The sequence below is a fragment of the Pan paniscus genome, chromosome 18 (assembly GCF_029289425.2).
Source record: "Pan paniscus chromosome 18, NHGRI_mPanPan1-v2.0_pri, whole genome shotgun sequence".
Classification (NCBI taxonomy): Eukaryota; Metazoa; Chordata; class Mammalia; order Primates; family Hominidae; genus Pan; species Pan paniscus.
The window spans coordinates 29,373,098-29,395,762 of NC_073267.2; the positions used below are offsets into that span (position 1 = coordinate 29,373,098).

General features: G+C 45.5%; 1 protein-coding gene and 1 non-coding gene across 4 annotated transcripts in view; both read right to left on the bottom strand.

The window, feature by feature from the left end:
- GSG1L (GSG1 like) overlaps positions 1-22,665 on the bottom strand; it is a 278,788-nt gene that overhangs the window by 191,001 nt on the left and 65,122 nt on the right. The window lies entirely within an intron of this gene.
- Positions 22,339-22,445, bottom strand: LOC112437504 (U6 spliceosomal RNA). The gene has a single exon (XR_003026101.1). It is a non-coding gene; the product is annotated as a U6 spliceosomal RNA (small nuclear RNA).

Sequence of the window (22,665 nt, forward strand, 5' to 3'; positions counted from 1 at the left end):
AACACCCAGACAGGCCAGGCGTGGTGGCTCACGCCTGTAATCTCAGCACTTTTGGAGGCTGAGGTGGGCAGATCACCTGAGGTCAGGAATTCGAGACCAGCCTGGCCAATGTGGTGAAACCCTGTCTCTACATAAAATACAAAAATTAGCCAGGCCCAGTGGTGCACGCCTGTAATCCCGGCTACTCAGGAGGCTGAGGCAGGAGAATCGCTTGAACCCAGGAGGTAGAGGTTGCAGTGAGCCAAGATTGAGCCATTGCACTCCAGCCTGGGCAATAAGAGCAAAACTCCATCTCAATAATAATAATAATAATAATAATGCCCAGACAATGTCTCTGCAACACGGAGGCCACATGTTTTCAGCAACAAATAGAAACTTCATGACCATGTATGTCTTGTTCGCTGTTGTGTCCTCAAAGCCTGGAGCAGTGATCAGTGCTGCAGACATGAGTGTGGAATGAAGCAATTAATAGTACTTCATAAATCGTCTTTCTCAAGAATCTCACAAGAGCGAGGACCTACTCTGCAGAATCCAGAATGTATGGCCACAGTGAGACAGAAATTGAATCTTGGGAGTAATCTAAGACAGAAGAGACAAACAGAAAGGGATATCTACACTAGCCAAGAAAGAGCTGAGGGCTCCAACAGCAGACATTGGGCAGCCACATTGAGCCTTACACCTGCCACGAGGCAGCAGACTTAAGATCGGGAGGTCACCTTAGCCATCACGTCTGCATTCTCAGCCTTTTCCCATGGCTGGGTCTCTGTTCTTGCTACTGCCTTAATCTCAACATCTCTCTCTCTGTTTCTCTAAGTCTGAACCATCCCCATCCTTCAAGATCCAGCTCAAATGTCCACCCCACTCTCCCATCATGAAGCCTGTCTTGTTCACCAACCACTCGCTCCATCCAGAAGCAAAGTTTCTCCACTCTAAATTTCCCAAGGGTTTTATTGCAATATCACTCATCGTATTGTCACGTGCTACCCTGAGCGTGGCTTGGCCCCTCTGCTAAGCCCCCTTGGGAGGCAGATCCCACCCCAGGCTCGAGCTTGTCATGTTGCCTTAGAGCCAGGATCCCACAACCCGAAAGAGAGTCCAGGACAAGCCCCACGCAAAGGACTTGGCGTTCATCACAGCAATGGCACGAGGTCTGAATCCATTCCCATTTTACAGATGGCACGAGGTCTGAATCCATTCCCATTTTACAGATGAGAAAACTAAGGCTCACAGAGGCAGAGTGACCTACCCAAGGTGATACAGCCACTATGTGGCAGAATCAGGATCTGGACTTAAGTCCTTATCTGTCCAAGGCTCTGTTATCACGCAGGGGACTGACTTGGTCAGAAAAGGAACAAGATAGGACAGGCACGGTGGCTCATGCGTGTAATCCCAGCACTTTGGGAGGCCAAGGCAGGTGGATCACTTGAGGTCAGGAGTTTGAGACCAACATGGTCAAACCCTGTCTCTACTAAAAATACAAAAAATAGCTGGGCATGGCAGTGTGCACCTGTAGTCGAGGCTGAGGCACAAGAATCGCTGAAACCTGGGAGGCGGAGGTTGCAGTGAGCCAAGATCGTGCCACTGCACTCCAGCCTGGGCTACAGAGTGACACCCTGCCTCAAAAAAAAAAAAAGGACAAGGACATATTCCAGAAGGCATTCTATGGCCAGACCAGGTATCTCTAAAATCTTTTTTTAAACATTTTATTTATTATGGGAAATTTCCATCTTTTGCAAAAGTAGAGAGACTAGTACAAAAAGCCCCATGTCCCCATCACCAGCTTCAATACCTGTCAACTCAGGGCCAGTCTTGTCACCTCTACACCCCACTGTCCCCACCACCATGAGATTATTTTGAAACAAATTCCAGAAGTGGACCTAGATATGTTTTTCAGGGGTGTGTCCACCGTTCAGAAGAGACAAATGGAAGGTCATTTCTTCCTAGACCGTGTGGCATCACCTTATGGGGCAGCTGGCTTTTTGCAGCATGAGAATCAAACAGAAAATTCAGGAGGCCCTGACCTCCCCTCACCGCTAACCCCTCTGAGTCACTGTCTCCAGGGGCTCTGGCTGAGCAAGGATGGATGGGGCATCACTCAGAAATTGCCCTCAGTGCAGCAGCTTGAGCTTGTCAGCAGGCACATCGAGACTGCCATGAAACGGAGAGCCTGGCACGGGCCCTCAGCAGAAATGAGGCTTCCAGGAATCCACCACAGATAGAACTGGCCGGGTCACAGCTGCCTCACTCTGGCTCACCACTCAGGCCTGATTCCAGGAATTCCACCCCCAGATCTCCTCCTGTAGGTCTGGTTTAATTAAGAAAGAAGCTCCCGTGTGAAGGCAGCAAGGAGAGCCGTGGAGTGCACCAGGGTCACCAGGAAGGCAGACAGGGTGTGCTCCCTGGTTAAAAGCTGGGCTCTGGCTTCCCGCAGACCTGAATTCAAATCCCCACTGTGCCAGCTGGGTGCAGTGGCTCACGCCTGTAATCCCAGCACTTTGGGAAGCCAAGGTGGGCGGATCACGAGGTCAGGAGTTTGAGACCAGCCTGGCCAACATAGCAAAACCCCATCTCTACTAAAAATACAAAAATTAGCCAGGCGTGGTGGCACACGCCTGTAATCCCAGCTACTCAGGAAGCTGAGGCAGAAGAATTGCTTGAACCCGGGAGGCGGAGGTTGCAGTGAGCAGAGATCTCGCCACTGTACTCCAGCCTGGGTGACAGAGCAAGACTCCATCTCAAAAAAAAAAAAAAAAAAAAATCAAATCCCCACTGTGCCACCTGCTAGCTGTGGGACTGGGAGTAAATAATGTTTTTTTTTTTTAATATATATATTTGTTTGTTGGGTTCTTTTTTGTAGTTGTTTGCTATTAAGGTTGACCATTCCAATCTTCTGGGGTTGCTGGGAAGGCTAAATAAGGTCATTGGCATAAAACAAGACATCTTCAGTTAGGATTTAATTCAGACAACATCTGCAAAGGAATCAGCTCCATGTTTTGACACCCACACCCTCAATGTCATTCATCACAGGTCTGGAGGCGCCAGCACAGGGAGGTATCTAGGCTCAGAAGCCACAGGACGTGAGTTCAAATCCATCCTCTGCCTCCTCATAGCCAAGTGATCTCAGGTGAGTGGCTTCACCTCTCTAGGCCCTTTCCTTGCTTGCCAGATGGAAATCAGAGCACCTTCCATCCAGGCTTGCAAAAAGGATTCAAACAAGCCAGGCATGGTGGCTCATGCTTGTAGTCCCAGCTACTACGGAGGCTGAGACAGGAGACTCACTTGAGCCCAGACTAGACAACATAGCAAGAATCCATTTTTAAAAAAGAAAAAAAGGTCAGACATGATAGCTCACGCCTGTAATCCCAGCACTTTGGAAGGCCGAGACGGGTGGATCACCTGAGGTCAGGAGTTTGAGACCAGCCTGGCCAACATAATGAAACCCCATCTCTACTAAAAATACAAAAATTAGCCTGGCATGGTGGCAAGTGCCTGTAGTCCCAGCTACTCGGGAGGCTGAGGCAGGAGAATCGCTTGAACCTGGGAGGTGGAGGTTGCACTGAGCCACCAAGATCATGCCATTGCACTCCAGCCTGGGCGACAGAGTGAGACTCCATCAAAAAAAAAAAAAAAAAGAAAGAAAGAAAGAAGGAAGGAAGGAAGGAAGGAAGGGAGATGGGCGGGAGGGAGGGGAAATAAAGAAAGAAAGAAAGAAAGAGAGGAAAGAAAAGAAAGGAAAGAAAGAAAGAAAGAGAGAGAGAGAAAGAAAGGAAGGAAGGAAGGAAGAAAGGGAGATGGGCGGGAGGGAGGGGAAAGAAAGAAAGAAAGAAAGAGAGAAAGAAAGAAAGAAAAGAAAGAGAGAGAGAAAGAGAGAGAGAAAGAAAGGAAGGAAGGAAAAGAGAAAGAAAGAAAAGAAAGGAAGGAAGGAAGGAAGGAAGGAAGGAAAAGAGAGAGAGAATTGAAATGGGAGAAAGTGTGTGAAAATGGCTGCCCTGTGCTTGGCTCCATAAATAAGAGCTTTTTAAAAATTCTTTCCCTGGATCCTAAGTTAGAGACACATGTCACTCCTCCCAAGGAGAGCCCGGGCGTCTTCCCAAGCCAGAAGCAGGAGGCTGTAATTCTGCAACTTCAGCCTGAGCAGGTGGGGGGAACCTGGCAGGGCCACAGGCAAAATCAAGGGGGGTGGCCAGAGGCAGATGCCCAATGCTGGCAGAAGGTGTGCAGAGCATTGAGGGTCTGCCAAGTTACCCTTGGCATGGACATTGGGCGCCCAGGTCCTGGTTGGCAGCAGAGATGTGGGCAACGAGACAGGGGGAAGGGGTCACTGAGGAGCCCAGCATCCTTGGCTGAATCCCCAGATCCTGGGTCTGAAGATCATGACTTCATTCCATACCCCACCAGATGGTGTTGCTGAGGCTTCCATGGAGTCAGGAGGTGGGGAGAGGCGGGGAAGGCAGGGTCAACAGAGAGAGGCAGTAGCAACAGTTTCACAAAGTCAACCAACCAATAACACGTGCTGACATGCTTTATGCGCCTACTAACGTGTGTTCTAAGTGCTTTACATGCATCAATTGCTAATCTGCATGACAGCCTATGAGGCAGCTCCTATGACCACACCCATTTTACAGATGAAGAAACTGAGGCTGGCTGGGCACGGTGGCTCACGCCTGTAATCTCAGCACTCTGGGAGGCTGAGGTGAGCAGATCATTTGAGCCCAGCAGTTCGAGACCAGCCTGGCCAACATGGTGAAACCCTGACTCTACTAAAAATACAAAATTAGCCAGGTACGATGGCACATGCCTGTAATTCCAGCTACTCTGGAGGCTGAGGCAGAAGAATCGCTTGAACCTGGGAGGCAGAGGTTGCAGTGAGCTGAGATCACGCACTGCACTCTAGCCTGGGCAATAGAGTGAGATGTCGTCTCAAAAACCAAAAACCAAAAAACACACACAAAAAAAAAAGAAAGAAAAAAAGAAACTGAGGCAGAGGGAGATTGAGTGAATCACTTGTCTAACTTTACACAGCTAGTGGTGGAGCCAGGATTCCAATCAAGACAGCTTGGCACAGAGCCTTTGATTTGGTCATTCCTCTGTACTACATCTTAGCAGAGCAGGCAGGTCCTAGTAAAATTCATTCCTCCTAAGGAAAGTCCCACACACCCTCCAGAGACCCCACATGTGGCAGGAGAACCTAGCAGCCTTCCAGACGTGCCCAGCGAAGTGGACTCAAATCTGGCTGGTTCAAAGTTTGACCCTGGTTCCGAGACCCAGATTCCACAAGCAGCAAAGCTTTTTGGCAGGTGCATGGTTAATTTTCTCCATAGTTGAGTGCTTTCAACTTGCTGGGCGGGCAGAGAAGAATCAGTCCTGGTCCCCAGCAAATGAGGCCAATGGGGAATGATTTTAACTGGTTGGCAAGGGCAAGAGTTCATACACCTTTGCTGGCCAGATTCAAGGAATTCAGCTGGGGGAAAAAAATGCCAACAGATCTTGTGTGAAGCTTCTCCTCTCACTATCTGGGCTGGCGGCAGAGCCTTGGCAAGCACTTCCTTGGATTCTCCGTAGGCCTCTGCCAGTTCAACTGACGGGGCAGCAGATGGCACACACTTCTCTGCTGATGATATTTTGATTTATTTATCTCTTACAGATGGTACCATGCCTTGATTTCTGGCAGGAGTCCAAAATGCAGGTCAACTTTCTGGGGATAATCGTTTCTACAAGTGGATGAAATACTGAAGACTAAAACCCCGCTTGGCATCATGACTGCTACACCGTGGCCTCCAGACATACGTTGCTTGGGCATTTGGGGCATTTTGTATAAATCAAGGGAAGAATTTTGTTCTCAAGAATGTTAAAGCTGAAGAAGCTAAATGCTTATCTAAAATTAGAATTATAGTGATTAAATGTAAGAGATTTAAACTTACAGAGTCCTGAATTCAAGTCTCAGCTCTGCCACGTACAAGCTCTGTGACCCAGGGGTCAGACTCTCTGGGTCTTAGTTTCCACATCTGTAAAATGGTTATAATTGTCACCTCTACCACATCAGGTATGGCAGAAACAGCTAGCTATCTACCAAAAGAAGTGATCTTCTGTAGTATGGAGTTATTGCTAAGAAGTAGCTGCCCTGGCCAGGCACCATGGCTCATGCCTGTAATCCCAGCATGTTGGGAGGCTGAGGAGGGAGGATCACTTGAGGCCAGGAATTTGAGACAAGTCTGAGCAACACAGCAAGACCTTGTCTCTATAAAAAACAAAAAATGAGCCAATGTGGTGACACGCACCTGTAGCCCTGGCAACTCAAAAAGCTGTGGTGGGAGGATTACTTGAGCCCAGGAGTTCAAGGCTGCAGTGAGCTATGATTGTGCCATTGCACTCAGCCCAGCCAGGTACAATATTTCCCAGCATCCCCCGCATCCCAGTGGGGTCATGTGAGCTGTGGGTCACGTGACTAGTTCCTGCCAATATGATGTGTGTGTGCGTGAAGTGAGGCACTTCCTGGGGAAGGCTTTTATGAAATGGGTGTACTCTCTCTTTCCTCTTCCACCTAGATGCAAAGGGCTCTAAGGCTCCATGAAATGGAACAATTTGGAAGTTGCGTAGTCCCCCGGGTTAGTCTATTTTGCGTTGCTATAAAGGAATACCTGAGACTGGGTAATTTATAGAGTATGAGGTTTATTTGGCTCGCGGCTCTGCAGGCCATATAAGCATGGTATCAGCATCTGCTCTGCTTCTGGTCAGGCCTCAGGAAGCTTTTACTCATGTTGGAAGGTGAAGGGGGAGTAGGCGTATCACATGGTGAGAGCAGGAGCAAGAGAGAGGAGAGGGAGGACCTTCCAGTTTCTTTAACAACCAGATCTTGCATGAACTCATTGTCATGGGCAGGGCACCAAGTCATTCATAAGGGATCCACGCCCATGACCCAAACACCTCCTACCAGTCCTCACCTCCAACATGGGGGATCACATTTCAACATGAGATTTGTAGGGGACAAATTACCAAACCATATCATCCCAAAACACTATGTAGAGTAGAACTGCCATCCACCAGGACCACCTGTGCTGACATGTTACATGAGCAGGAAACAAACTTCTATTGCTAGCTGGGCACAGTGGCTCACACCTGTAATCCCAGCACTTTGGGAGGACAAGGCAGGAGGATCACTTGAGTCCAGGAGTTTGAGACCAGCTGGGACAACATGTTGAAACCCTGTTTCTACTGAAAATACAAAAATTAGCTGGGCCTGGCGGTGCATGCCTGTAGTCCCAGCTACTCAGGAGACTAAGGAAGGAGGATCACTTGAGCCCAGGAGTTTGAGGCTGCAGTGAGCCCTGATCATGTCACTGCACTCCAGCCTGGATGACAGAGCAAGACTCTGTCTCAAAAAAATAATAATAAAAATAAAAATAATAAAAGAAAATAAACTTCTACTGTTACTCCATTGACATTTCAGGGCTTATTTGTTACAGCAGCCAGTGCTGCCCTACACATAGGGTAGCTGGAGATAAATGAGGTAATATATGTGAGGCACGTGGTGCAGGACAAGGACTCAGTTTCAGGGAAGCTTGATAAATTAAAGAATTGTGATTTTTGTAATATCATCCCATATGTTTGGTTTGGTTTAAAGCAAGGCAAATATTTTCCCCTTATCTCAGTCTTATTTCTGCCCTTTTTCTAAATATAGAGATGGGGTCTCACTATGTTGCCCAGGCTGGTCTCAAACTCCTAGGCTCAAGCAATCCTCCCTCCTCAGTTATCCTATCTCATTCTCCAAGAGCATGCTTTGAAAGAGAAATCAAAATGGGGGGCAGGGATATTGGGGAGTTTTTTTGGAGGCATACTATGGCTGACACTGTGAGATTGTGGCCCATGATTATCTGCATCTCAGCTTGCAGGAAAACAGCCTGTTGCATGGCAAGAGTGACGCCATCTTGAAGTGAAATTGCCATGATGAACAATGTTTGACTCCTGCAGCAAGGTCTTTAAACGACGCCTGTGGCATAAATAACCCCTGATAGAGAAACAATGCCCATAGCATAGATAACCCCTTGTCAAGATGCTTATCCAACATCCTCAGTGGTCATGAGTTTTGCAAGAAAGTCTGAGATGTGACCAGCTACACATGGTTTTTATCCTAAAAGTTTGCTAGAGAAAGGATATTTTTTGGAGGTCGGTGCGGGAATCCACTGTTGCATGGCCGCAAGACACCACTTCTGTTTGTAAGCCCCTATTAATGTTTCTCTCTGAGAAACTGGATTTGTCAGCCTCTTTCTTTGGCATCTCAGCTCCTTTGGCCCTTGGAGGTGGGTTTGCATAGGCCTGCTCACTGCAGAACATGTAGCAATCCAGCCAGGAGCTGAGAGACCAAGAAATGGGCAGAGGGAATGAAGCATCCATGGGGGACATCGCAGGGTAGCCAGCCACTTCTATGTGGAGTGGTGTGGCTCATCTTTTGGACACTTTTGGCCCATGGCGTGAGTACAAGGATGCCCCAGAAATGCCAGGATCACTGCTTCTGTGGGCTGCCCATTGGGTGACGGAAGCCCAGCTAGCAACAGAAGCAAAAGTAAAATGGCTTGAGGAGGAATTATAATTAGAAAGAAGTTTTTTTTAGAGCTCTACAGTCAGAAGTCAGCTTAATTAGAAGCTAATATTCAGGTTATAATTTTTTTCTAGATGGGGGAAGGCCTTTATCCTGTTTCTGGCATTTTTTTTTTTCAGTCGACTGAAACACCTTTTTAAAAATTACATTTGATCCCTCTGTTTGGTGTCTTTTCTGTTGGTATAATTTTTATTTTTTTCCTTTCTTTTTTTTCTTTTTTTGGAGACAGCATCTTGCTCTGTCACTCAGGCTTGAGTGCAGTGGCACAATCATGGCTTACTGCAGCCTCGACCTCCCAGGATCAAAGTATCCTACTGCTTCAGCCTCCGGAGTAGCTGGGATTACAGGCACGAGCCACCACGCCCAGCTAATTTTTGTATTTTTTGTAGAGATGGGGTTTTGCCATGTTGCTCAGGCTGGTCTCGAGCTCCAGGCCTCAAGCAATCTTCCCGCCCCAGCCTCCCAAAGTGCTGGAATTACAGGCATGAGCCCCCATGCCTGGTCTTGTTGGCATGATTTTTGCTCTTGCTCTTCCATTTCCTTCCACTTCTGCTCCTCCTGCCTTTTGCCATCTTTGAAGCCAAATGAATCAATCTAGAGGAGACTTCCTGTGCCCCTGAGACCCTGATAGAGTCTGGATGTTTGTCCCCTCTAAATCTCATGTTGAAATGTGACCTCCACTGTTGAAGGTGGGGATTGATGGCAGGTGTTTGGGTCATGGGGGCAGATTCCTCATGAATGGCTTGCTGCCGTCCTCATGGTAATGAGGGAGTTCTTGCTCTGTTAGTTCACTCGAGAGCTGGTTGTTTAAAAAGAGCCTGCACCTCCTCCTCTCTTTCTCTAGCTCCCTCTCTCACCATGGGACACGCTGGCTTCCCCTTCACCATCCGCCATGATTGGAAACTTCCTGCAGTCTCAGCAGAAGCAGAAGCTAACACGATGCTTTCCGCTCAGCCTGCAGAACCATGAGCCAAATAAACCTTTCTTCTCTATAAATTACCCAGTCTCGGCTGGGCATGGTGGCTCATGCCTGTAATCTCAGCACTTTGGGAGGCCGAGGTGGGCAGATCACCTGAGGTCGGGAGTTCAAGACCAGCCTGACCAACATGGAGAAACTCCATCTCTACTAAAAAAAAAAAAAAACAAAGTTAGCCAGGCAGAATCCCAGCTACCTGGGAGGCTGAGGCAGGAGAATCGCTTGAACTCAGGAGGCAGAATTTGCGGTGAGCCAAGATCGCACCATTGCACTCCAGCCTGGGCAACAAGAGTGAAACTCTGTCTCAAAAAAAACATTACCCAGTCTCAGCTATTTCATTATAACAACACAGACTAACACGACTCCTTGAGGAACACAGGAAAAGGTGCCACTCACCCCCTTTTTGGGGTCTTCTGCCTTCCTTGTGGGGTTCCAAGAGTCATGAGAAGGTTTCTCTGTGGTCTAAAACTCTGCTCTCTTTTGCATTGCTTTCTCCCATCTTTGAGGCTTTTGGGAGTACCAGGGATTACTTAGTACTATGACAGAATATGACCTTTGCGTGTGCCATGGCTGACAAGTCACTGATGAGGGCTGCCATTTTGAGGGTGGCTGACGGTGTTTACAACGAGTGTTATTGCCGCAGGGAGGCTACTCCTTTCTTTGCATGTTTAGATAAGAAAAGTGTGATCTGGCCAGGCGCAATGGCTCATGCCTATAATTTCAGCATTTTGGGAGGCCAAGGCAGGCAGATCTCTTGAGGCCAGGAGTTTGAGACCAGCCTGGACAACATGGTGAAACCCCATCTCTACTGAAAATACAAAAATTAGCTGGACGTGGTGGTGTGCACCTGTAATCCCAGCTACTTGGGAGGCTGAGGCAGGAGAATGAGAATCACTTAAACTCGGGAGGTGGAGGCTGCAGTGAGCTGAGATCACACCATTGCACTCCAGCCTGAGCGACCGAGCGAGACTCTGTCTCAAAAAAAAAAGAAAAAGATAGAAAAGTGTGATTTGGATACCTAGAGGCTATGGAAACACTTGCGACCAAGGGATAAGACTCCTCCAGGGGATGGGCTGATCACAAAGTGACTTACTGGTGCGGGGTTACCCACCAGCATTGGGGAGAATGTCCTTGCAGTGAGGTACACTGTCCTTTGCACTGTCCATGGTGCTTCTTTCTTTTGGGGGACCCAGGATCCAGTGTAAAAGTGGGTCCTTGATTTGGGGAGACCTAAGTGTTCTGCCTTCCAGCTGGACCTGCTTTTCACATCTGTAAGTATTAGGCCCTGGAAACTGCAATTCCTTCGTTGGTCCTATTTGTTAATGGGCTCCGCCCTGAGCTCAGTGGTCCAGTTGGTAGATGGAGACTAAATTAGAAGCTAACCATCTAAAATGAAATTGGTCTCAGTTCAGGCACAGTGGCTCACGCCTGTAATCCCAGCACTTTGGGAGGCCAAGGCGGGCAGATCACCTGAGGTCAGGAGTTCGAGACCCACCTGGCCAACATGGTGAAACCCCGTCTCTACTAAAAATACAAAAATTAGCTGGGCAAGGTGGCAGGTGCCTGTAATCCCAGCTACTCAGCAGGCTGAGGCAGAAGAATCGCTTGAACCCGGGAGGCAGAGGTTGCAGTGAGCCGAGATTGCACCACTGCACTCCAGCCTGGGCAACAAGAGTGAACTCCGTCTCAAAAAAAAAAAAAAAAGTTTTTAAATTGTTCATAAAATAAAATAGAAATGTCTTCAGAATTATCAGTATTAAATATAATGCAGATATTTTCGCCTGGGTCTATGGTCAGATGGGTTTAGGCTATCTCTGTTGGATGTTTTAAGGTCATAAAACTGTTGCTTCTGTCTGTGAATTTAAGTCTTGGAGCCATTTGATTCTAGACTCTAAGCAAATGGCCATGGTGAGGCCGGGGGACATGTGTGGAGGTCTCCCTGCCCCTGCTGTGCCCCCTGGCTGTGCTGGGAAGGGTCAGACATTATCTTCACAGCTCTGTCCTCTGCCTTGAGCTTTATAGTTGGTGTGTAAACTCAGGACCCAGATGCCTTTCATAGCCATCCCTGGGTGCCACGTGGGTACTTGGGACCCAGAGTGACTGGGGAAGACGTTAGAAAGGATACTTGTGGGCTGGTCGTGGTGGCTCACGCCTGTAATCCCAGCACTTTGGGAGGCCGAGGTGGGCAGATCACGAGGTCAGGAAATCGAGACCATCTTGGCCAACATGGTGAAACCCCGTCTCTACTAAAATACAAAAAACTAGCCGAGCATGGTGGCGCACGCCTGTAGTCCCAGCTACTCGGGAGGCTGAGGCAGGGGAATCACTTGAACCCAGGAGGCAGAGGTTGCAGTGAGCCGAAATCGTGCCACTGCACTCCAGCCTGGCAACAGAGCAAGACTCCGTCTCAAAAAAAAAAAAAAAAAAAAAAAGGAAAAGATAATCGTGTCATAGTTTCAAATTCCTTTCAGTAATTTCAAATCTTAAAGTCATGTCACATTAAATAAAGTAACAGATCATCATAAAATGTCTGAGTCATTTCTAGGTAAAATACTGGAATATTAACTTTTAAACACAAGTTTAAGTTTATATACTTTAAATATATCTGTTAATAAAAAATTAAGGAAACATCTTTCTGAAAAATTATGAAATAATTTTCATCCACAAATACTGATATAAGACAGTACAAAATTACTTACTTCCTGGGTTTTTCACTGGAAATTAAGCTTACTAGGAGTTGAAATTATGGTAATTTAAACTACTAGATATAAGAGAAACAATTCTATATACAGAGTGTATAAAGAAAGCAAAATGTATTTTAGGTTAAGAAATGTTATTAAAAAGACATGAGGTTGTGGTTTTTGCTGAAGGAAAAGTAATTTTTTCTAGTTTAGAGGTTATTTAAAGGTTGATTCAAAATGAAGGAGAAATGGTATAGATAAAAATAAATGAATCTAAAAGTTGAGGTAAGAAAAAAGTAGAAAAAAGTCTTATAAGCAGTTATAAAGGATTTGTGGGAATCTTATCTGTGTGGTCCAAAGTTGACTGAAATTGGATGGATTTGTTTATAGGGTTTTATTAAAATTAGCATTTGTATTGATAATACACTAATATAAAAGTAAATTTTCATTTTCTCCTTTAAACAAGAATTTATGTCATATTAATAAGAGATAAAATTATTGTGTTTACCTTTTCAGTCAACTGCAATTAAAAAAAAAAAAAAAAAGGAGAGGGCTGGGCCTGGTGGCTCACGTCTGTAATCCCAGCACTTTGGGAGGCCGAGGTGGGCGGATCACAAGGTCAGGAGATCAAGACCATCCTGGCTAACATGGTGAAACCCCGTCTCTACTAAAAATACAAAAGTTAGCCAGCCATGGTGGTGCATGCCTGTAATCCCAACTCCTCGGGAGGCTGAGGCAGGAGAATTGCTTGAACCCGGGAGGCGGATGTTGCAGTGAGCCGAGATTGTGCTGCTGCACTCCAGCCTAGGTGACAGAGCAAGACTCTGTCTCAAAAAAAAAAAAAAAAAAGAAAAAGAAAGAAAAAAAGGAGAGAAGGAGAGACAGTTTCACGCTGTCTTTATTAGGGCTTTGGATTTTTTGGAAAACTCAGTCTCCTCTCTATCAAAGAGTAAAGGTTTTTGCTTTTTGCCATCTTTGAGTTATCACTTTGGCTAAATGACTATTATTTTGCAGTCATCCAGGATCCTATTTTGATAAAGTGTTTTAAAGCTTTCTTACTTTGATATCAAGTGTTTTAAACCTTTGATATTTGACATACTTCCCAAAAGCAAATTTCAAATTCTAAACTTAAGTCTTCTTGACCCAAACTAACTTAGACATAACAAATAGGCCCCTGAAAGGCCAAGAGAGATATACTAGGCTTATTTGTTATGTTAAAATTATACGGACCAGGAGCGGATGTTCACACCTGTAATCCCAGCACTTTGGGAGGCCAAGGCAGGTGGATCACCTGAGGTCGGGAGTTCGAGACCAGCCTGCCCAACATGGTGAAACCCCCGCCTCTGCTAAAAATACAAAAATTAGCCAGGCATGGTGGCAAATGCTTGTAGTCCCAGCTACTTGGGAGGCTGAGGCATGAGAATCACTTGAACCCAGGATGCAGAGGTTGCAGTGTGCTGAGATCACACCACTGTACTCCAGCCTGGGCAACAGAGTGAGACTCAGTCTAAAAAAAAAAAACAAACAATTATATGGGAAACGTTGTCAAATAAGAAATGGTGTTTAACTTTCTTTGAGTTGTATTTGTATAAATGTGTTATTAATATGTGTCCCAAAATTGGAGGAAATTCCTAAATGTCTGATATGTCTTGGTATATGCAGTTAATTGCTTTACTCTGATTCTTTTTCCTAAAAGCTTTTTGCAAACCCTAAAGTGTGGTGTCTTCGAGGAAATTCATGGAAAGGACCCTGACAAGTCATCTTGAATAACAGGTTTCTGATAACTTTGGAGAGGATACCATTAGGCTAGTAGAAACGTCCAGGGCTCTTAATTAGCTGATGTGTTTATGAGGATTGCTAACCCAACATCAAGCAGAACAAGAATTACTCACATGGGTCTGAAATAATAAAGGACTGAAATCATTTTTATGACTTTTTGTTTGAACCATTGCTGTTTCTTTTTATGTTTTGTTTTTCAGAGTCAAAACATTTTTTTCTTTCTTTTGAGCTATTTATATCTACAGCAATTGGGCAAAGTATACACTTGTGAGCAAAATGGAGACATTTACATTTCCCTCTATCTAATTTCTCCATAATTTGGAAACTATTCATGAATATTCTTATTTTATTATAATATAGTTATTAACATACATTCACTAAGAATGCGTTTTCTTTTGCCACTGGACACATTGGAAATACTTATTATGCCAAGGTTTTGACTAGAATGGTGTATTTTTAGATATGACCATTCTGCTTTAAGGAATTGAGGTTGACTTAATAGAGCCAATAAAAGGTCCTCTGGAAAGACTGGCCTAGTTCCTTGTCTTATGGTTCCCTTGCAAGATTCCTGACCTGTGATAAATAAAGAATGTCTCTTTCTAGCAGGTCCAGGAACCTCAAGATATTTTGGGACCTCAAGAAGAAAAGAATTCACCCAATTCATACAGGTAGTTTAGGCACATTTTGATGACGAATCTGTGACTTGGCTTCCTAAATCCAGACCTTTAAAAGTCTAATTCAAGTCTTTGCTATTGTGAATAGTGCTGCAATAAACATATGTGTGCATGTGTCTTTATAGCAGCATGTTTTGTAATCCTTTGGGTATATACCCAGTAATGGGATGGCTGGGTCAAATGGTATGTAACAAACCTGCACGTTGTGCACATGTACCCTAAAACTTAAAGTATAATTTTTTAAAAAAAGTCTAATTCAAAATTCCTTATGTAAGTTCCAGCAAAGCCAACTTAAAAAGAGTCTATGTGGTCAATCGCTAGTCTTGCTCCACCTTATGCAAATAATCGGGCCAAGTACAGTAAGGCTAAAATTTATTTTGCAAATAAACTGGGTCTTACTGTGATTTTTCTTTGGTAGAAAAGGGGAATTGGAGACAGAAAAACTATCTTTCAGAAGAAAACTATAACACACCTGTTATTAGATTCCAGCCTTGACAGTTGTTTCTGAGCTTTTATTATTTGCCTACAATTTGGACTGAATGCTGAATTATTTCCTGGCTACAAGTCTCTAAAGGAGAACTGGGTTTTCATTTTCTTCGTGATGTTTTTAGTTTGCTCCCTGATAGAATAGGTTCTCTGTTTTTTGTTTTTGTTTTTTTTCATTCTGGCATACAAATTCTCTTTTTGATTGTAGTATTTGTGTGCATTATATTTCTTTTTTTGTTTGTTTTTTTTTTTGAGATGGAGTCTCACTCTATTGCCTGGGCTGGAGTGCAGTGGTGCAATCTCGGCTCACTGCAACCGCTGCCCCCCAGCTCAAGTGATTCTCCTGCCTCAGCCTCCCGAGTAGCTGGGATTACAGGCATGCACCACCACGCCTGGCTAACTTTTGTATTTTTAGTAGACACGAGGTTTCGCCATGTTGGTCAGGTTGGTCTCAAACTCCTGACCTCAGGTGATCCGCCCGCCTCAGCCTCCCAAAGTGCTGGGATTACAGGCATGAGCCACCGTGCCTGGCCCATATTTCTACTATTCAAATTATTAATGCTATGTATCTCTCATTGTTTTACTTATTCTGAGAAAACCAAAATCGTGGTATTCCAAAGACTAGAGATTATTCAACAAAGGCTGCGAATCTCCCTCATTTGGAATCCTACTGGGCCCAATCTATTTCCCATTGCCAATGCACTGCTGATAAATCTATACCATACCAAGCATCTTCTCTCCAGACCCAGGGACTACCTCAGGAGAGGTGGGTGAGTGAGATTGTCAGGGCAGGTTTCCAGGGGTGGAGCTTAAGAAAACAGCCTGTTGCATGGCAAGAGCGACGCCATCTGGAAGTGAAACCCCCATGATGACTGATGTTTGACTCCTGCAGCAAGGTCTTTAAGCAATGCCTGTGGCATAGATGACCCTCGTCAAGATGCTTATCTAACCTCCCTAGTGATGATGAGTTTTGCAAGAAAGCCTGAGGTGTGACCAGCTATGCATGTTTTACCCTAAAGGCTTCCTAGATAAAGGATATTTTCGGTTGGGCCCAGTGGCTCATGCCTGTAATCCAAGCACTTTGGGAGGCCGAAGCAGGTGGATCACCTGAGGACAGTTTGAGACCACCCTGGCCAGCATGGTGAAACCTCGTCTCTACTAAAAATACAAAAAACTAGCCAGGTGTGGTGGCGTGTGTCTGTAATCCCAGTTACTAGGGAGGCTGAGGCAGGAGAATCACTTGAACCTGGGAGGCCAAGGTTACAGTGAGCTGAGATTGTGCCACTGCACCCCAGCCTGGGCAACAAGAGTGAAACTCCATCTCAAAAAAAAAAAGGAATATTTTCTGGAGGGTGGGTGTGGGGAGCTACTGTCTCTCAGCCACCAGACATATCACTTCTGTTACTAAGTTCCTATTAAATTTCTTTTTCAAAGAAGCCAGATTTGTGAGCCTCATTCTTGGGCCTCTCGGCTCCCTCAGCCTTTGGGGATAGGTTTGCATAGATCTGCTCATTGCAGAACACGCTTCCTCTTCTGTCCTCCCTTGACATACAATTATCCAGCTCTGCTAGAGATGGAAGCAGGAATTTAGGGATCACAGAGTCCACAACCCTCAGTTTCCAGATACAGAAACCATGGCCCAGGGAGGGCCTTGGGTGACTTGAGATCTCATCATGAGTCAGATATTAAGCTGAAGTTTGGAACCACATCCTCCACCTTATAACTAGAAGAAGGTATGAGGGAATGAGGTCCCTGCAGTCCCTGCCTACAGAAAATAATAACAGCTAATGTTTATTGAGAACTTACTATGTGCCAGGTGCTACTGAAATGTCCATATGTCTAATTCTCATAATAACTATATGAAAGAGGTACTGTTATTATGCCCATTTTTGAATGGAGAAACAGAAGTACAGTGAGGTTTAGTACCTGAGTCAGGATTCCGGCCCAAGCACTCTAACTCCAGAGTTTCCACTTGCTTTTTGTTGTTGTTGTTGAGACAGAGTCTTGCTCTGTCACCCAGGCTGGAGTGCAGTGGTGCAATCTTGGCTCGCTGCAACCTCCACCTCCCGGGCTCAAGCAATTCTCATGCCTCAGCCTCCCAAGTAGACAGGACTACAGGCATGCACCACCATGCCCAGCTAATTTTTTGTATTTTTAGTAGAGACAGAGTTTCACCATGTTGCCCAGGCTGGCCTCGAACTCCTGAGCTCAGGTAATCTGCCAAAGTGCTGGGATTACAGGCAAGAGCCACCGCACCTGGCCTAGAGTCCCCACTTTCAATCATATTTGGAGGAATGTAATTTGTAGGAAGGATTTTATCTATTCTGTTGCACTCCAGACAGTAGAACCAGGCTCAACAGGCCCAAGGAGAGGGACTCTGCCCAATATAATCAAAGAATGGCCCAGCCTCGAAAAAAGCCCCTATGCCATGGCATTAAACTTTCCAATGGTGTAAGTGAGAGAGGAGAAAGGAAGAAGCTGGTCAGGCAGGCAGTTAGGGTGGGTCCTTAGTTGAATTCTTTCAAGCAAAAGAACAGCTTGCAGGCACAGATAAGGAAACTTGCACATGGGGGCTTGCCTAAGACATGCCCACAGCCGCAGATAAGAAAGGCTACACAGATGACTTGCCCATACATGTCCGCAATGGAAAATTCTGTCCCCTGACACATGTGCAGAAAGGGGAACAAAGCAACATGCAGTAACTCAAGCTAAGGGCTCACATGTGCACTAAGAGGACAGGGTGGAGCTACCAGAAATTCATGCCTTATGCAAATGAGACACCCAGGCCTCATCCATTTCTTATAAAAGCCTTTGCATTCAACTGTAAAAATGGCAACCCTCTTCCAGGCCCCCACTCTGCACAGGAGAGCTTTCTTCTTTTGCTTGTTAAACTTTTGCTGCAACCTCATCCTTTGTGTCCATGCTCCTTAATTTTCTTAGTCATGAGACAAAAAACTCCAGGTGATACCGCAGGAGAGACTGCTACAACAGCTACATTCTGGTGCATTGGCGAGACTGTAACATAAGGATAGGAGAAAGGCTTGAACCACCAAGGGGAGATGTTGCCAAGATATTCAAGCAGCTCATGGAGGATGGGGCTGGGCCAGTGTTTTCTCAGGCCCCTTGTGGGGGTTCAGAATAGTGGGGGGATGTGGCATTAAACTACACTGAATTGTGTCATAGGGAACAATTCTCCCTCTAATTCCTTTCCAACCCTTCAGATGACTTCCAAAAGAAAACGTCAGTTTTCTGCAAGCCTGTCTTTAACATTGCTCTAACTCTTGCTGATAATACTTCCTAATACTTCCTGTTTCAAAAAGAAAGACCACAATATCCAGCTAGAGTTTGATGGCATTATTTTTCTTTTATGCTCACATGTGCACACATGCACACACACACGTGCACATACATATTTCTTCTATTTTGGTGAGTTTTACTGGCTTTCCACTCCCAATTTTGATCTAAAGTTCCCCTTTTACATTCATTTTTGTAAGAAGACTGTGAGTCAATAAAAAAAATCATAGTAGAAGATGAGTATGTGGCTAGAAATAAATTAATAAAGGTGATATGAAAATAGCCAAAGTCTGGAAACACTGAGATAAAATAATTCTCTGCTTCTAGGCCCACTCCAGGCTGAGAGGTCACAGGGCCACCACACTGCACATAACGGAGCACCATTCACATTGTGGTTTACAGGAACAACATTCCCTGAATCGTGCAGTGCACAGCCTGTGCAGCTGTACACAGCTGCCATGGATATTTTTAGAGTTACAAATATCCCAAACATACGAGGGAAGAGAGATAATCTTCTGGCTGGCTGCCCTGAAATTGGCAGCCAAAATTTCCCCCTCCAAATTGTGTTATTTTCTGTTCATGATCTTCCTACAGCATCCCCAAGTTCAGGGGACCACCACGCATCCCAAGCAGCACTGGGTCTCAACCCAACCTCGAGAAGAATGGGAGAAACAGTCCCAGGGCTCTCCTCAGGGGAGACTCATGAACATAATCCCAGCAAGGCTGCAAAAAGATGAACTGCACGTTCAAGTGTAAAGGCAGCAGGCAGACATTCTCAGACACGAACGCCCTTGGAGAATATAGTATCCATGAGCCATTCTTGAAAAAGCTAGCTGACATTGAAATACAGCTCACCAAGGAAGAATAAAATAAGCCCAAGAATGGAGAAATCATAATAAAACCCCACGGTGGGTAAGGAATCTATGTAAACGCATAACCAAAATGAAACAACTGGAGATATTGTAGTTGGAACACCTCGATGCTGTAAAAATCATATAAGCACCAAAAATCAGGAAGTCAGGGGCAGGAAGAACTGTAGTCACCACGTATTTCTTAGAATAAACCTAATATCAGAAAGATCTTGTTTAAAGACCGCAGGGACACACTTCTATCCCCTTTCCCTGCAAAACCACAAAGATAATTGTATCCCCCAAGGTTAAAAGGGCCAGGCAGAAGAGAATGGAGAGTGGAATTCAGGCCTGACACGTGAACACAAAGTGGGCCTCACTTGTCGTGAGGGACACGAGTCCCAATGGCTCTTGAACTCCTGGCCTCAAGCAATTCTCCCACCTCAGCCTCCCAAGTAGCTGGGATTACAGGCGTGTACCACCGCACCTGGCTCCAGTAGGCTCTCAACCCAGGGCCATTGAAGAAGGACCTCTCAGGTCTTAGGAAGTTCCTGTACTGATTAAAACACACACACACACACACACACACACACAGCCAGGCACAGTGGCTCACACCTGTAATCCTAGCACTGTGGGAGGCCAAGATGGGAGGATTGCTTGAGCCCAGGAGTTTGAGACCAGCCTCGGCAACATAGTGAGACCCCATATCTAAAAAAAGAAAAAACAACTTTTCTTTAAGTAAAAACACATACAAGAAAATCAACTTACTCTCACCCATACCAACCCAGTCCTAAACAGCGCCCTCTCTCTCTCTCTGTCACTCACGCTCATTTCTCTCTAGGTCCATTGCCTCAGCCTCTCCTCTGGACTCCTTGCTTCCACACCATCAGCCACAGGAATACTTGTAGAACCCATATCTGAATTCTGCTCAGGAACCTCCAATTGCCTTTAGCTTTCACCAGAATTGTGCCCTCAAACACTTCTGGAAAATGTGGACTCCTAAAGATGCATATTCTCTGTAAACCAACAATTCCATTTCTTGGAACTCATCTTACACGTGTGCAAAATTACACAAGGTCAAGATCATTCATTGCAACCTTATTTTAATGGCAAAGGACTGGAAATAACCTAAATTTCCATTAATTAAATAAGAAACATACATTCAACTTATGGAAGGATCATGCCCATTAAAATGAACAAGGCTACTCTCTCTCTCAGAATACAATTATTAATTAATATTCACACAGAATATTAATAGTACATGGAAAAGTGGGGACCTCACTGAAGTTTGAGACCCACTGCTCATCCAGAATAAGTCTACACAACTCTGCCTGGCCCTTTTGTCTAGTGTGGTCTCTTGACATTCTCCATCAGACGCTCTATTCATTTTCTATTGCTGCTGTAACGAATTAACACAAACAAAATATAATGGCTAAAACAATACAAAATCTTTACCTTATAAATCTTTTTCCTTTTTCTTTTTTATTTTTAGACAGTGTCTCACTCTGTGCAGTGGCTCAATCTCGGCTCACTGCAGCCTCTGCCTCCCAGGCTCAATCAATTCTCCTGCCTCAGCCTCCTGAGTAGCTGGAATTACAGGCATGTGCCACCACGCCAGGCCAATTTTTGTATTTTTTAGTACAAACAGGGTTTCGCCATGTTGGCCAGGCTGGTCTCGAACTTCTGACTTCAGGTGATCCACCCACCTCGGCCTCCCAAAGTGCTGGGATTCCAGGCATGAGCCACCGCGCCTGGCCTTATCTCACAATTCTATAGGTCAGGAGTCCACCATGGTTCTCACTAGGCTAAAATCAAGGTGTAGGCCCAGCCGCCCAGTCACATCCCCTAGAGGAGGCTCCAGGGAAGATAACATGTCCTTGCCTCTTCTACCTTCTCCTGGATGCCCACATGCCTTGACTCGTGGTTCCCAATATTCGAAACCAGCCATGTCAAATCTCCCTTCTTTCACAGACACACCTCTCCCTCTGCCTACAGCTGGGAAGTGTTCTCCACTTTTTTTTTTTTTTTTTTTTTTTTTTTTGAGACAGAGTCTTGCTCTGTCACCCAGGCTGGAGTGCAGTGGTGCGATCTCGGCTCACTGCAACCTCTGCCCCCTGGGTTCAAGCAATTCTCCTGCCTCAGCCTCCCAAGTAGCTGGGATTACAGGTGCCCACCATCATGGTTCTCCACTTTTAAGGACTCATGGAATGAGGTCAGGCCCATTTGGATACTCCAGGATAACCTCCCATATCAAAATCCTTAATGTAATCACATCTGAGAAAGTCCATTTGCACCATGTAAGCTAACACAGTCACGGGTTGGGTTACAAAGTTTGTGATGTGGACATCTTTGCTTGTTTTCTATTGTTGATTTTATTAATTTTTATTGTTATTATTTATATTTTTTTATTTCAGTGCTTTAGGGGTACAAGTGGTTTTCGGTTACATGGATGAATTGTGTAGCGGTGAAGCCTCAGATTTTAGCGCCCCCATTACCCAAGCAGTGTCCATCATACCCGATATGTAGTTTTTCATCCCTCACTCCCTCCCACCCTCTCCACTTTTTTTTTTTTTTTTTTTTTTTTTTTGAGATAGAGTCTCACTCTGCTACCCAGGCTGGAGTGCAGTGGCACGATCTTGGCTCACTGTAACCTCCACCTCCCAGCTTCAAGCAATTCTCCTGACTCGGCCTCCCAAATAGCTGAGATTATAGGCATGCACCACCACTCCCAGCTTTTTGTATTTTTAGTAGAGATGGGGCTTCACCATGTTGGCCTGGCTGGTCTTGAACTCCTGACCTCAGGTAATCCACCCACCTCGGCCACCAAAAATGCTGGGATTACAGGTGTGAGCCACCACGCCTGGCCCCTCCCCACTTCTGAGTCTTCCATGTCCACCGTACCACTCTATGTGCCTTTGCATACCCATAACTTAGCTCCCATTTATAAGTAAGAACATATAGAGTCTGGTTTTCTATTCCAGAGTTACTTCACTTAGAATAATGGAAAAATATGGGATGCTTCATGAATGTGTGTGTTATCCTTGCACAGAGGCCATGCTAATCTTTTCTGTATCATTCCAATTTTAGTGTGTGTGCTGCCAGAGCAAGCACTGATGTGGACATCTTTGGAGTGGGCGACATTATTCTACCTAGCACAGATACCCTATATCCCCAGCTACCAAAGCATTTGTCACAGCTCATCAAACACAAGACCCCACCAGGCGCGGGAGCTCCCGCCTGTAATCCCAGCATTTTGGGAGGTCGAGGCAGGAGGATTGCTTGAGGCCAGGAGCTCAAGGGCAGCCTAGGCAACATAGTAAGACCCCATCTC